The sequence below is a fragment of the Panthera tigris genome, chromosome C1 (genome assembly GCF_018350195.1).
Source record: "Panthera tigris isolate Pti1 chromosome C1, P.tigris_Pti1_mat1.1, whole genome shotgun sequence".
Taxonomy (NCBI): Eukaryota; Metazoa; Chordata; class Mammalia; order Carnivora; family Felidae; genus Panthera; species Panthera tigris.
In genome coordinates this window covers 77,662,153-77,676,163 of record NC_056667.1, presented here as the reverse complement: position 1 = coordinate 77,676,163, position 14,011 = coordinate 77,662,153, and the positions used below count along the sequence as shown (strand labels likewise).

Genomic DNA, 14,011 nt, shown 5'->3' with positions numbered 1-14,011 from the left:
AGTGCAACAATGATTTCAGGAGTAGATTCCTTAGTGCCCCTTACCTATTTAGCCCATCCCCCCTCTCACAACCCCTCCAGCAACCTTCTGTTTGTTCTCCACATTTATGAGTCTCTTCTGTTTTGTCCCCCTTCTTGTTTTTATATTATTTTTGTTTCCCTTCCCTTATGTTCATCTGTTTTGTCTCTTAAAGTCCTATTATGAGTGAAGTCATATTATTTTTGTCTTTCTCTAATTTCACTTAGCATAATATCCTCCAGTTCCATCCATGTAGTTGCAAATGGCAAGATTTCATTCTTTTTGATTGCTGAGCAATACTCCATTGTGTATATATACATATATACACATATATATATATATGTACACCACATCTTCTTTACACCACATCTTCTTTATCCATTCATCCATCGATGGACATTTGGGCTCTATCCATACTTTGGCTATTGTTGATAGTGCTGCTATAAACATGGGGGTGCATGTGTCCCTTCGAGACAGCACACCTGTATCCTGTGGATAAATGCCTAGTAGTGCAATTGGTGGGTCGTAGGGTAGTTCTGTTTTTAGTGTTTTGAGGAAGAGGGCAGTTTATCTTGATGCAGGCTTTCTGTTCTGCTTTGCCTAAGATCTGAACCACTGTGTGGTCGTGTGATTGCTGTCTTAGACAAGCTGGCAAATGGCAAAAGCATGGCAAGACCCTCTTCCAGAGGAACAGCTTGGAGCCATGCCAACCGAGTCCCTAAAATTTGGAGTTTAGAAACCCAGCCATGGGCCTGAGACAAAACAACTTGGAAATAAACAGGGTGAAGGCAGCCTGGGACATAAGGGAGATAATTGTGTTCTCTTCTGTGAGGAATTCCTGAAGAGTGGTGGGTGCAAGCTCTCTGCTCTGTGGATAAGAGAGCTGAGCAACCCCATTTTGCTCCCCCGTCCACCAGCACTGACTGACCTCAGTGAGCTAACCAGCACCACCAAGTAAAGACCTGAGCTGCTTACGCCAAGCCCCAGCCCTGCTGCACCCTGCTGTGCCCTGCAGGTGTATCTCAATGAGGGCAAGTTGGCCTGAGAAGCAGCACAGAAGCTGGCCCCAGAAGACCAGCACAAACCCCTCGTACACTCCCAACTCCACTGATCATAGAATGCTGCAAAGCTTCAGCTCTAGGGGAAATAGGGTCTAGATTCCTTTTTATTTTTTCCTTTTTATTTTTTCAACTTTTTAGTTTTATATATATATATATATATATTTATAATATATATATATTTATAATATATAAATTAGTTATATATATAATATATATAAATATACATTATAAAATATAAATATATATATAACTATATAAATGTAAATATTGCTTTTATTTTTAGATCTAGCTTCTTTTAACAAGCAGATCAAATCATATTTTGTCTGGACAAAATGACAAGATGTAGGAATACACCCCAAAAGAAAGAGCAGGAGTAGAAGTAACAGCCAGGGATTTAATCAATACAGATAGAAGATGTCTGAACTAGAATTTAAAACAATTATAAGGGCACTAACTGGGTTTGAAAAAAGCACAGAAGACACTACAGAATCATTTACTGCAGACATAAAAGAACTAAAATCCAATGAGGACAAAATTAAAAATGCTATAACCAGGATGCAAACCTTAATGGATGCCATAATACCAAGGATGAACAAAGCAGAAGAATGAATCAGTGATATAAAAGATAAAATCACAAAAAATAACGAAGCTGAAAAGAAGAGGGAAAAACAGGTATTGGATCACGAAGGTAGACTTAGGGAACTCAGCGACGTCTGAAAACGTAATAACATTCATATCATAGGAGACTCAGAAGATGAAGAGATAGAAAAAAGGGGCAGAAGGTTTATTTGAGCAAATTATAGCTGAAAACTTCCCTAATCCGGGAAAGGACACAGACAATGAAATCCAAGAAGCACAGAGAACTCCAATGAAATTCAACAAAAGCTGGCAATTGCCAAGGTATATCATAGTCAAATTCACAAAATACCCAGAGAAGGAAAGAATCTCGAAAGCAGCAAGGGAAAAAAAAGTCCTTAACCTACAAAGGAATACAGATCAGGTTCGCAGTAGACTCATTCACAGAAACTTGGCAGGACAGAAGGGATGGCAGGATATATTGAACATGCTAAATGGGAAAAATGTGCAGCCAAGAATACTTTATCCAGCAGGCCATCATTCAGAATGGAAGGAGAGATAAAGAGTTTCCCAGAAAAACAAAAACTAACGTTTGTGACCAGTAAACCAGCCCTAGAAGACATATTAAAGGGGACTCTTTGGGGGGAAAAAAGACCAAAAGCAACAAAGACTAGAAAGGAACCGAGAATATCACCAGAAACACCAGATTTACAGGTAACACAATGGCTAAATTCATATTTTTCAATATTCACCCTGAATGTAAGTGGACCAAATGTTCCAATCAAAAGATATAGGGTATCAGAATGGATAAAAAAAAAAAAACCAAGATCCACCAGGGGGGTGCCTGAGTGGCTCATTCGGTTAAGTGTCTGACTTCAGCCTAGGTCATGATGTCACCGTTCCCGAGTTTGAGCCCTGCATCAGGCTCTGTGCTGAAAGCTTGGAGCCTGGAGCCTGTTTCAGATTCAGTCTGTCTGTCTGTCTCTATCCTTCCCCGCTTGTGCTCTCTCTCTCTCTCAAGAACAAACATTGAAAAAGCTAAAAAACAAAAAACAGAACAAGACCCACCTATATGCTGCCTACAAGAGCCTCATTTTAGATCGGAAGACACCTGCAGATTAAAAATTAGGGGATGGGGAATATTTATCATGCTAATGGACATCAAAAGAAAGCTGGAGTAGCCATACTTATATCAAAAAAACTAGATTATTTATTCCTCCAACTTGGGAGGCAATTATATATATATATATTATATATATATATATATATATACACAATATATATATATAAATTGTGTATATATAAATATATAATATATATATATTTATATATATATATAATATATAAATATATATATAAATTGTGTATATATATACACAATTCAATATATATAAATCAATTAATAAATATATATGTCAATTAATATAGAAATATATAAATCAATTAGTAACAAGCATATATAAATATATATCAATAACAAATTTATAAATCAATTAATAACAAGCATAAAGAAACTCATCAATAACAATACAATAGTAGTAGGGGACTTTGACCCCCCCCCCCTTACATCACCGGACATATCATTCTACACAGAAATTTAACAAAGAAACAATGGCTTTGAATGCACCCCAATGCACTTAACAGACATTCGGAACATTTTATCCTAAAGCAACAGAATATACCTTCTTTTTGAGTGCACATGGAATATTCTCCAGAACAGATCACATACTGAGTCCAAATCAGTCCTTAACAAGTACAAAGAGATCAAGATCATTCCATGCATATTTGTAGACCTCAACACAATGAAACATGAGATCAACCACAAGAAAAAATTTGGAAGTACCACAAAATACATGGAGGTTAAAGAACATCCTATTAAACAATGAATGAGATAACCAGGAAATTAAAGAAGAAATAAAGAAATACATGGAAGCAAATGAAAATGAAAACATAACAGTCCAAAACCATTGGGATGCAGCAAAAGTGGTCATAAGAGGGAAGTATACTGCCATACAGGACTACCTCAAGAAATAAGAAAAGTCTCAAAACAGACCTAACCACATACCTAAAGGTGCTAGAAAAGGAAAAGCAAATAAAGCCAAAAGCCAGCAGAAGGGAAATAATAAAGATTAGAGCAGAAATAAATGATATAAAAACAAAAAGTAGGACAGATAAATGAAACTAGGAGCTTGTTCTTATCAAAGCCAGACTTATCAAAAAGAGAAAGGACCCAAATAAATAAAATCATGAATGAAACAGGAAAGATCATAACCAAAACCACAGAAAAATAAATAATCATAAGAGATTATGAAAAATTATATGCCAACAAATTGGGCAAAACCTAGAAGAAATGGACAAATTCCTAGAAACATAGAAACTACCAAAACCGAAACAGGAAGAAATAGAAAATTTGAACAGGCCCATAACAGCAAAGAAACGTAATCAGTAATGAAAAATCAACACACAAAAGTCCAGGGCCAGATGACTTCCTAGGGGAATTCTACCAGACATTTAAAGAAGAATTAACACCTATTCTTCTCAAATTGTTCCAAAAAATAGAAATGAAAGGAAAACTTCCAAACTCATTCTACGAGGCCAGCAATACACCTTGATTCCAAAACCAGACAAAGAGCCCACTGAAAAGGAGAATTACAGGCCAATATCCTTGATGAACACGTATGCAAAAATTCTCAAAAAGATACTAGCAAATCAAACCCAAGAGTACATTAAAAGAATTATTCACCATGATCAAGTGTGATTTATTCCTGGGCTGCAGAGATGGTTCAATATTTGCAAATTACTCAATGTGATACACGATGTTAATAAAATAAAGGATAAGAACTGGGGCACCTGGGTGGCTCAGTCCGTTAAGCATGACTTCAGCTCAGGTCATGATCTCACAGTTCGTGGGATAGAGCCTCATGTCGGGCTCTATGCTGACAGTGCAGAGTGTACTTGGGATTCTCTCTATCTCTGATCCTATCCCACTTGCACGCTCTCTCTCAAAAGTAAATAAACTTAAAAAAAAAAAAAAAAGGATAAGAACCATATTATCCTCTCAACAGATGCAGAAAAAGCATTTGACAAAATACAGCATCATTCTTTATAAAAACCTTCAACAAAGTAGGAATAGTGGGAACGTAAGGTCATATACAAAAGACCCACAGCTTATATCATCCTCAATGGGGAAAAACTGAGAACTTTTCCTCTGTGGTCAGGAATAAGACAGGGATGTCCACTCTCACCATTACTACTTAACAAAGTACTGGAAATCTTAGCTTTAGCAATCAGACAACAAGAAAAACATCAACAAGAAAGGCATCACAATCAGCAAGGAAGAATCAAAGTTTCACTATTTGTAGATGACATCATATTCTATGTAGAACCTGAAAGACTACACCAAAAAATTGCTAAACTGATACGTGAATTCAGCACAGTCATGGGATATAAAAATCAATGTACAGAAATCTGTTGCATTATTCCATATACCAATAATGAAGCAGCAGAAGGAGGAATCAAGGAATCTATCCCATTTACAATTGCACCAAAACCTATAAGATACCTGGCAATAAACCTAACCAAAGAGGGGCACCTGGGTGGCTCAGTCGGTTAAGTGTCCGATTTCAGCTCAGGTCATGATCTCACAGATTGTGGGTTCAAGCTCTGCGTCAGGCTCTGTGTTGACAGTGTGGAGCCTGGAGCCTGCTTCAAATTCTGTGTTCCCCTTCTTTCTCTGCCTCTCCTCTGCTCACACTCCATCTCTCTCTCCCTCTCCCTCTCTCTCTCTCTCTCTCTCAAAAATAAACATAAAAAAAAAAATTTAAACCTAACCAAAGAGGTAAAAGGTCTGTACTTTGAAAACTATAGAAAACTTATGAGGGAAACTAAAGAGGACACGAAAAAATGGAAAAACATTCCATGCTCATGGACTGGAAGAATCAAACATTGTTAAAATGTCTATATTGCCTAATGCAATCTACACATTTAATCTTTATCAAAATTCCACCAGGATTTTTCATAGAGCTAGAACAAACAATCCTAAAATTTGCATGGAACCACAAAGACTCCAAATAGCCAAAGCAATCTTGAAAACAAAAAGCAAAGCTGGAGGCATCACAATTCCAGATTTTAAGCTACATTACAAAGCTGTAGTCATCAAGGCAGTATAGTACTGGCACAAAACCAGACATATAGATTAAGAGAACAGAATAGAAAACCCAGAAAAGAACCTGCAACTACATGGTCAACTAATCTTCAACAAAGCAGGAAAGAATATTCAATGGAAAAAGGACAGTCTCTTTGACAAATGGTGTTGGGAAAGTTGGACAGCAACATGCAGAAGAATAAAACTAGACTAGTTTTACACCACACACAAATATAAATTCAAAATGGATGAAACACCTAAAATGTGAGACAGGATAGAGGAGAACACAGACAGCAACCTCTTTGACCTCGGCCGGAGCCACTTCTTACTAGACACATCTTCAGAGGCAAGAGAAACAAAAGTAAACATGAACTAGTGGGACTTTATCCAGATAGAAAAGCTTCTGTAAAGCGAAGAAAACAACAAAACTAAAAGGCAGCCTACAGAATGGGAGAAGGTATCTGCATATGACCTATTTGAGAAATAGTAATCAAAATCTATAAAGAGCTTCTCCAACTCAACACCCAAAAAACAAATCATCTAGTGAAGAAATGGGCAGAAGACGTGAACAGACATTTTTTCAAAAAAGACATCCAAATGGTTGACAGACACATGAAAAGATGCACAACATCACTCATCAGCAGCAAATCAAAACCACAATGAGATACCACTTCACACCTGTCAGAATGGCTAAAATTAATAACAAGAAATAACAGGTAGTGGCAAGGCTGCAGAGAAAGGGAAACCGTCTTGTACTGTTGGGAATGCAATCTCGTACAGCCACCCCGGAAAACGGTATGGAGGTTCCTCAAAAAGGCAAAAACAGAACTACCCTATAATCCAGCAATCACATTACTAAGCATTTATCCAAAGGATACAAAAATACTGACTTGAAGGGGTATATGCACCCTGATGTTTACAGTAGCATTATCAACAATAGCCAAACTATGGAAAGAGCCCAAATGACTACTGAAGACTGATGAATGGATAAAGGAGAGCTGGTATACGTATATATATATACAAAGGAATATTACTCAGTTATCAAAAGAGTATTTTGCCATTGGCAACAAGTGGATAGAGCTAGAGTATGTTACACTAAGTGAAATTAGAGAAAGACAAATACCATATGATTTCACTCATAAAGGGAATTTAAGAAACAAAACAGATTAACATGGGGGGGGGAGGGAGAAGACAAAAAGAGAGAATGAAGCAAACCATAAGAGACTCTTAACAATAGAGAACAAACTAAGGGTTGATGGTGGGGACGTGGATTAGATGGGTGATGGGTATTAGGGGCACTTGTTATAATGAGCATTGGGTGTTATATGTAAATGATAAATCACTGAATTCTATTCCTGAAACCAATATTGCACTCTATGTTAACTAACTAGAATTTAAATAAACATTTTAAAAGAAAAAAAAAAGATGACTGTCACTTGGGAAGGTAGACATGGTAGAAGGTTAAGGGAGAAAGAATCTGGGATTGTTTGAATGGACAATACTGTAACTGCTGACTGTGGAGCTCAAGAAAACAAATTTAATGAAAGTCTGTCCAACTTAGAAGAATAGAGCTAAGGTAGAGACAGGAGGTCAAAATGAGGTTACAAAGCATACTCAAGAGTGATAGCTGTAGATGAGATAGAGGTTGTGGTCACAACGGGAAGCTCTTATTTCAAGATCTTGGAGGTAGAATAGCCCATATAAGAGTAAGTCTATGTATGGCTAAATTAAGAGATAATCAAAATGTAAACACTATTCTGAATCATGAATGCAGTTTAAGATAATTTTATGAGACATACCCAGCTACATAACAACATTTAAGGAAAAACACTTAAGAATTCAGAAAAAAAACAAACCCTCAATTTCTAAAGGTAAGGGGAAAGCCAGAATATACAAAGTGCCTACCATATGGTAGGTGGGCTTGGCTTTCTTTTCTTTTTTTTTTTTTTGTGGTGTAATATACATTACATAAAATTTACCATTTAAACCATTTTTAATTATAGTTCAGTGGCATTAAGTACATTTGTATTTTTGTACAACTATCACCATCATCCATTTCCAGAATATTTTCATCTACCCACACTTTGTCCTAGCTGTTTTTTATACAACTTCGCTTAATCCTCATATAACTTATGGCCTTTTTTTCTTTACAGATGAGGAATCTGAAGTTTTGAGAGGTTAAGCAATTAACTAGTAAATCTAGGATTCGAATTTGGATCTTTCAAAGTTCAAGCTCTTTCTACAACATGCTGCCTGTAAAATCAGAAAAAAGACTTTAAAAAGTTGTGAGGGTACTACCTTTGTTTAATCTTTCTCATAGGAACTCAATATACTTTACAAGTGACTATTTTCCCCTCCTTTGTTTCATTTTTCTTACTTCAGGTAAAGAAAACTATATTGAACATTGTTTCTAGATATTTGATGAGTAATCTTAACAGTCTCCCTGATACCCAGTCTGCAAAATGGAGAATAATATGTGACACTAAAATAAATTAGATTGGCACTTAATAAGGTTATTAAATGAAAGGTTCAATATAAAAATTCAGTTTTATTGTTTTGCTATAGCTGTTTAGAAAGAATGAGGCACTAAGTTATATTGCATTCTTTTCTATCCTTAGATGAAATTCAAAAGCTTTTTGTTAAAAGTGCCATGTCTCGGGATGAGCACTGGGTGTTGTATGGAAACCAATTTGACAGTAAATTTCATATATTAAAAAAAATAATAATAAAAATAAATAAATAAATAAAAGTGCCATGTCTCTTTTCAAAACTTTTTAATGTTTATTTTTGGGAGAGAGAGAGGGGGAGAGAGAGAGAGAGAGAGAGAGAGAGAGAGAGGGGGGGGAGAGAGAGAGAGAGAGAGAGAGATTGTACAAGTGGTGGAAGGACAGAGAGGGAGACACAGAATCTGAAAGCAGGCTCCAGGCTCTGAGCTGTCAGCTGAGAGCCCAATGCAAAGCTTAAACCTGTGAACTATGAAATCATGACCTGAGCCGAAGTCAGACACTTAACCCACTGAGCCACCTAGGTGCCCCTCTTTTTTTTTTTTAAGTTTATTTATTTATTTGGAGGGAGAGAGAGCACATGGGGGAGAGGGAGGGAGAGGGAGGGAGAGGGAGGGAGAGGGAGGGAGAGGGAGGGAGAGGGAGGGAGAGGGAGAGGGAGAGGGAGAGGGAGAGGGAGAGGGAGAGAGAGAGAGCGAGAGCGAGCGAGCGCGGGAGAGAGAACCCAGGGCAGGCGCCACACTGTCAGCACAGAGCTCAGCGCAGGGCTTGAACTCACGAACTGTGAAATCATGACCTGAGCCAAAACCAAGAGTCGGATCCTTAACCAACTGAGCCACCCAGACACTGCAAAAGTGCCATTTCTCTTTGTTCTATGTATCTTCCATTCCCCTCAAAGTTTACATTGCCCCGGATTATTCTCAATCTGATAGGACCTCAACTTAAAAAACAAAAATAATCATGTTAGTTAAAGAATACCTTCAAACTGCTTCTTCATAAACATTTTAATGTTATTTTAACCGAAGTATAAATTAGATGATTAATTGCAACTTTAGCAATATAAATCTAAAACTAGAAATAACTTGTGCCAAATAACCTTGTGTGTATATATGCACATATATGTGTTTGTATCACTCAGAATATGTGTACTATACATAAACCAACAAAAGCAGCAGGCTACAATTCCCCCCTGTGGTGGAAATTTTTCAAATATAATATGAGACATGTTAAAACCTCTTTAAGACAAGTTTTTATTCTGTACACCCAGCAACAGAAGTGGCTGTTCAGGAAGAGGTTAGAGAAGTTGTTCTGCAGAGGTTTTTGGCTTCCGCACCTCTGAGATTATACTGTTTATTGCCAAGAAGCATGTGTGAAAATCCCCTACTCTGGGCCACATGATGGCGCTTTTAGCTCTGTCAGCATTAGCCATTCACCCCATTTTGATCTTTTAAACTATAATTTAATTCTCAACATTTGTCTTTCCTTCTTAGTTTTAACTCCTGATTTTTTAAGTTACAAAGAAACCGCTTTCCTTCAAAGATTTGTCAGAGCCTGTAGTGAACAAAACAGGATTTATAAATGCAACTATATGACTATCTAAATGAGCGTACTGTCTAAGAGGAACAAATATGTGGTCTGTGTCTGGCCACCAAGTGGGTGAAAAATTTCTAACTCACAACATGAGATGCATCATACTGCGTCATGACCCAGTCCATCTAGGTCAATGTTCTGTCTCTGACACGGCATCAGGAGACATTTTGGGAGAAGCACTGCTGTTATTCATGACATTGAAGATACACTCCACATATTTTTTCATATCTTAATGATAAAAATGAGGGACTTGAAAACCTCTAAGGCACCTTCTGACTCCAAAGCCTCAATAGAAGTATGGAGCTAGAATTCATGAATTTCTCTACATCCTTCTTAAAGTTACTTACACATTTTAAGCAATGAGATACACAGCCTTCTATGGTACAAAATAATATCTTAGCAGTGTTAAGGGACACTAAAGATTTTAGTATTTTGGAGTCTGGTGAAAAAATTTATATAAGCTTTCATAACAATATAAGACTAAATTGAGTCAAATTCAACATTCTGTTTCCAAACAGTATGGAAGATCATAGTGTCCCTGAAGATGCCAACTTCAAGTTGTTCTGAACATGCTATAATATATTCCTGGGTTTCTTCATAATTTAAGAACTCTGTTCCAATTTTTCATCAGCCTTTATCTTTATAGACTGAAGAGTTCAAATTATTCAAGTCAGTAACATTTATTCTAAATTCTTAAATGAGACAGACTTCCCTACAAAATTTTCCCAGTCTTATGCTTACAATTTTAATTTTCACCACTTTTTATAAATAAGACATTTCCTATCTAGGAAACTTTCACTACAGTAGCAGTTGACTGACTCAGAACTGCAAAACATTAGAACTAAAGGGAACTAAGAGTTTAATTGCAACTTTCTACTTTACCAATGAGGAAACTGAGACTTCGTGTTGATAAGAGACTTTCCTATAGTGAAACAACTAAAAACCTAAGCTGGATACAACAAAACAGTACTTAAAAAAAATTTTTTTTAATGTTTATTCATTTTTGAGAGACAGAATAAAGCATGAGCTGGAGGGGGGCTGAAAGAGAGGGAGACAGAATCCAAAGCAGACTCTAGGCTCTGAGCTGTCAGCATAGAGCCCAACGTGGGGCTCGAACTCACTGACCGCTAGATCATGACCTGAGCCAAAGTCAAATGCTTAACCGACTGAGCCACCCAGGCGCTCCAAGAGTACTTTTAAAACTGCATATTAGAATTTTAAAACTGCATATTAGAATTGACCAACCAATTAAGTGGATTGCTATCAGCATTTAAAAAAAAAACAAAAAAAGCAACAGAGTAGGAGCACCTGAATGGCTCATGCAACTGGGCTTCTGCCTCTTGACTTCAGCGCAGGTCATGATTCCGAGGTCATGGAATGGAGACCGCATTTGCTTCTGCCCTGACAGCACAGCCTGCTTGGAATTCTCTTTCTCCCTTTCTCTCTACCCCTCCCCTGCTTGCTCTCTTTCTCGCAAAATAAATAAATAAACATTAAAAGGAAAAAAGCAATAGAGTAGAAAGTATCAGGATGTTCAAGTAATGAGGATAAATATCATTTTATAAAACTTTGTTTCAGTTACATGTGTATTGAATCATAACATAAAATATACTTATAGTGGTCAAAAATTTTGGAAATCATTGCAATAAAATACTCAATTCTTTGAGTGGATTTAAAATTTTGCTCTTATTTTTAAAATTTAAAATTGTTTAATAATTATTAATATCAATAAAATAAAATCAACAATAAAACAATTATGATTATGATTTAATTATGAAGGTGATGCAAGTTATTATGATGATGGCTTACTTTAAGCTCATTAAAAACATCTCTGCAATACTAAATGCTGCCATTTAAAAGAAACCATTTTTCCCCTTTAAAGGAGATAGGTTTTGAAGTGTTATACCCCATACTATATGTGAAGAGACTTTCTTTAAAAGTCATATTTCTGGGGGCGCCTGGGTGGCTCAGTCGGTTGAGCGGCCGACTTCAGCTCAGGTCATGATCTCACGGCCCGTGAGTTCGAGCCCTGTGTCGGGCTCTGTGCTGACTGCTCAGAGCCTGGAGCCTGTTTCGGATTCTGTGTCTCCCTCTCTCTGACCCTCTCCCGTTCATGCTCTGTCTCTCTCTGTCTCAAAAATAAATAAACGTTAAAAAAAGAAAATTAAAAAAAAAGTCACATTTCTGTAGAGCTTATATGTGCAACAGCTAGAAAAGCTCTTTAAAATAATACTGAATTCTAGAATTCTGATCATTAGAACACATAAAATATAATAAACATCCTCTGAAGACACAGTGACCTCTAGTGGATTCATGAAATAAACCTACATAATTCATGCCCATAAGAATTTATAAAGTAACGCGCAACCAAATATAAAAGATACTAATATGATTATATACTGACAAGTATTATACATAAATAAGGGCTACAGTTAATACTATGCACATTGTGACAAATGTTTATTTATAGATTATTGGTTACCTCCAATCAAAGAGAAATATAATAGAATCCTAGCAACGTTCAGAACCTATCACAAGCTTAAGAAATATATTTAATCTTTCTGAGATTGTTTGATAAAGATGTTGGATTAAATTGTCTCTAAGGACCTTTCAGCTCTTTAATTATGATCCTTTCTTCTTTAACTCATCTTGTACATCAATGTCAGATCAAATTCTGTTCAAAAGTGTTTGATGGCTCCCCAATACTTGTCCCCATTAGAATAAGTAAAAATTTGTTTCACTTGTATATTTATTATGCCATCCAATTAAAATTTCAATTTAAACTCACAGGTTGAGTTTCATTAAGTGTGTGTGTGTGCTCGTACAGGTATGGACAGCCTGCCAGTACTAAGCACTTACTACAAACATTGCATGTAAATTAAAATGGTTTTTTGAGGGAAGCCAAAGCCATTTTCATTTTTCTTTTTTGGTGAGGTAGGGAAGGGCATATAGATAAGGTAGAATTTCAAGAACTACAAATAAAGTGACAGACCTTCATGTTCTAGGAAAGGTGGGTGTTATGAACATATTAGAATAAGATTTTAGAAAAAGGTTAGAGAGAAGAACTATTTTCAATTAGCTAAAGCAAATACCAATAACTACATCTGAAGAATATAAAGATGACAGGAAGGGTAGTTTGGTAAATGGTTTTGAAGCAGGGATGAAGATGAGCTAAAGTAGCAAGTAGAGAAGATATCACTGGAAACAAAGTTAGGAATAACTTAAGGAAACAGTGGTCTTAACAGCTGGGGAATAGAATACAGCAATATGTGTAGCTGTCATAAGGTTGAAAAGGCGATGAGCAGATCTAGCCAAAGAAATGCTAGGAAAGGAGAAAAAAGGGATGCCCGGGTGGCTCAGTCAGTTGAGTGTCTGACTCCTGATTTCAGCTCAGGTCATGATCTCAGGGTCATGAGATCAAGCCACATGTCAGGCTCCACACTCATCAGTGAAGTGTGCTTCATATTCTTTCTCTCCCTCTCTCTCTCTCTGCCCTTCTCCCCACTTGCTCTCTCTTTCTCTAAAGGAAAGTAAAAGAGACAAAAAGTGATAGTTAAGAAAGTGCTCGTAGCTCCCCATTCACCTTGGACAATGCTACAACCTTTATTCTTCAAATAAGAAAGACAGGCTAGTGGAGAAATAGTGAACAATTTAGTCTTCACTATGTGTAATTCAATTAACAAAGGCTATAGGGTGGTATGTTTTACATATTCTAAACGACACAGCATTGGATCTGCAGGCAAAGGTGTCAGCCAACAAAGGGACTGTCACCAGTACAAATGATGCTAGTTCAAACTACAGTGGTTTCATACTACCTTGTGCATCAGATAAGACTTTAATAAGAGGTGTTTTTTTTTTAAGGCAAATATCTTTAGTTACCTTGCATCACATTACATTTATGTCACTAAGTTTATTTAGCACTGATACTATTTTACCACAAATAACACTGCCTTGTGTTATAATATTCTTTATGAAGTATGAGTTGAGACCTTATCTCATTTAAGCCTGTCTGAATTTAGACAATAGTCTGATTACATAACAATTTTTGTTACCTTTACTGTATTATGGCATTTGTCCCTCAATAATAAATTTTTTCTCAAATTCAGCAACTACTAAAA

General features: G+C 36.5%; 1 protein-coding gene across 2 annotated transcripts in view; it reads right to left on the bottom strand.

The window, feature by feature from the left end:
- The window catches only part of RPAP2 (RNA polymerase II associated protein 2), a 99,572-nt gene that overhangs the window by 69,296 nt on the left and 16,265 nt on the right, over window positions 1-14,011 (bottom strand). The window lies entirely within an intron of this gene.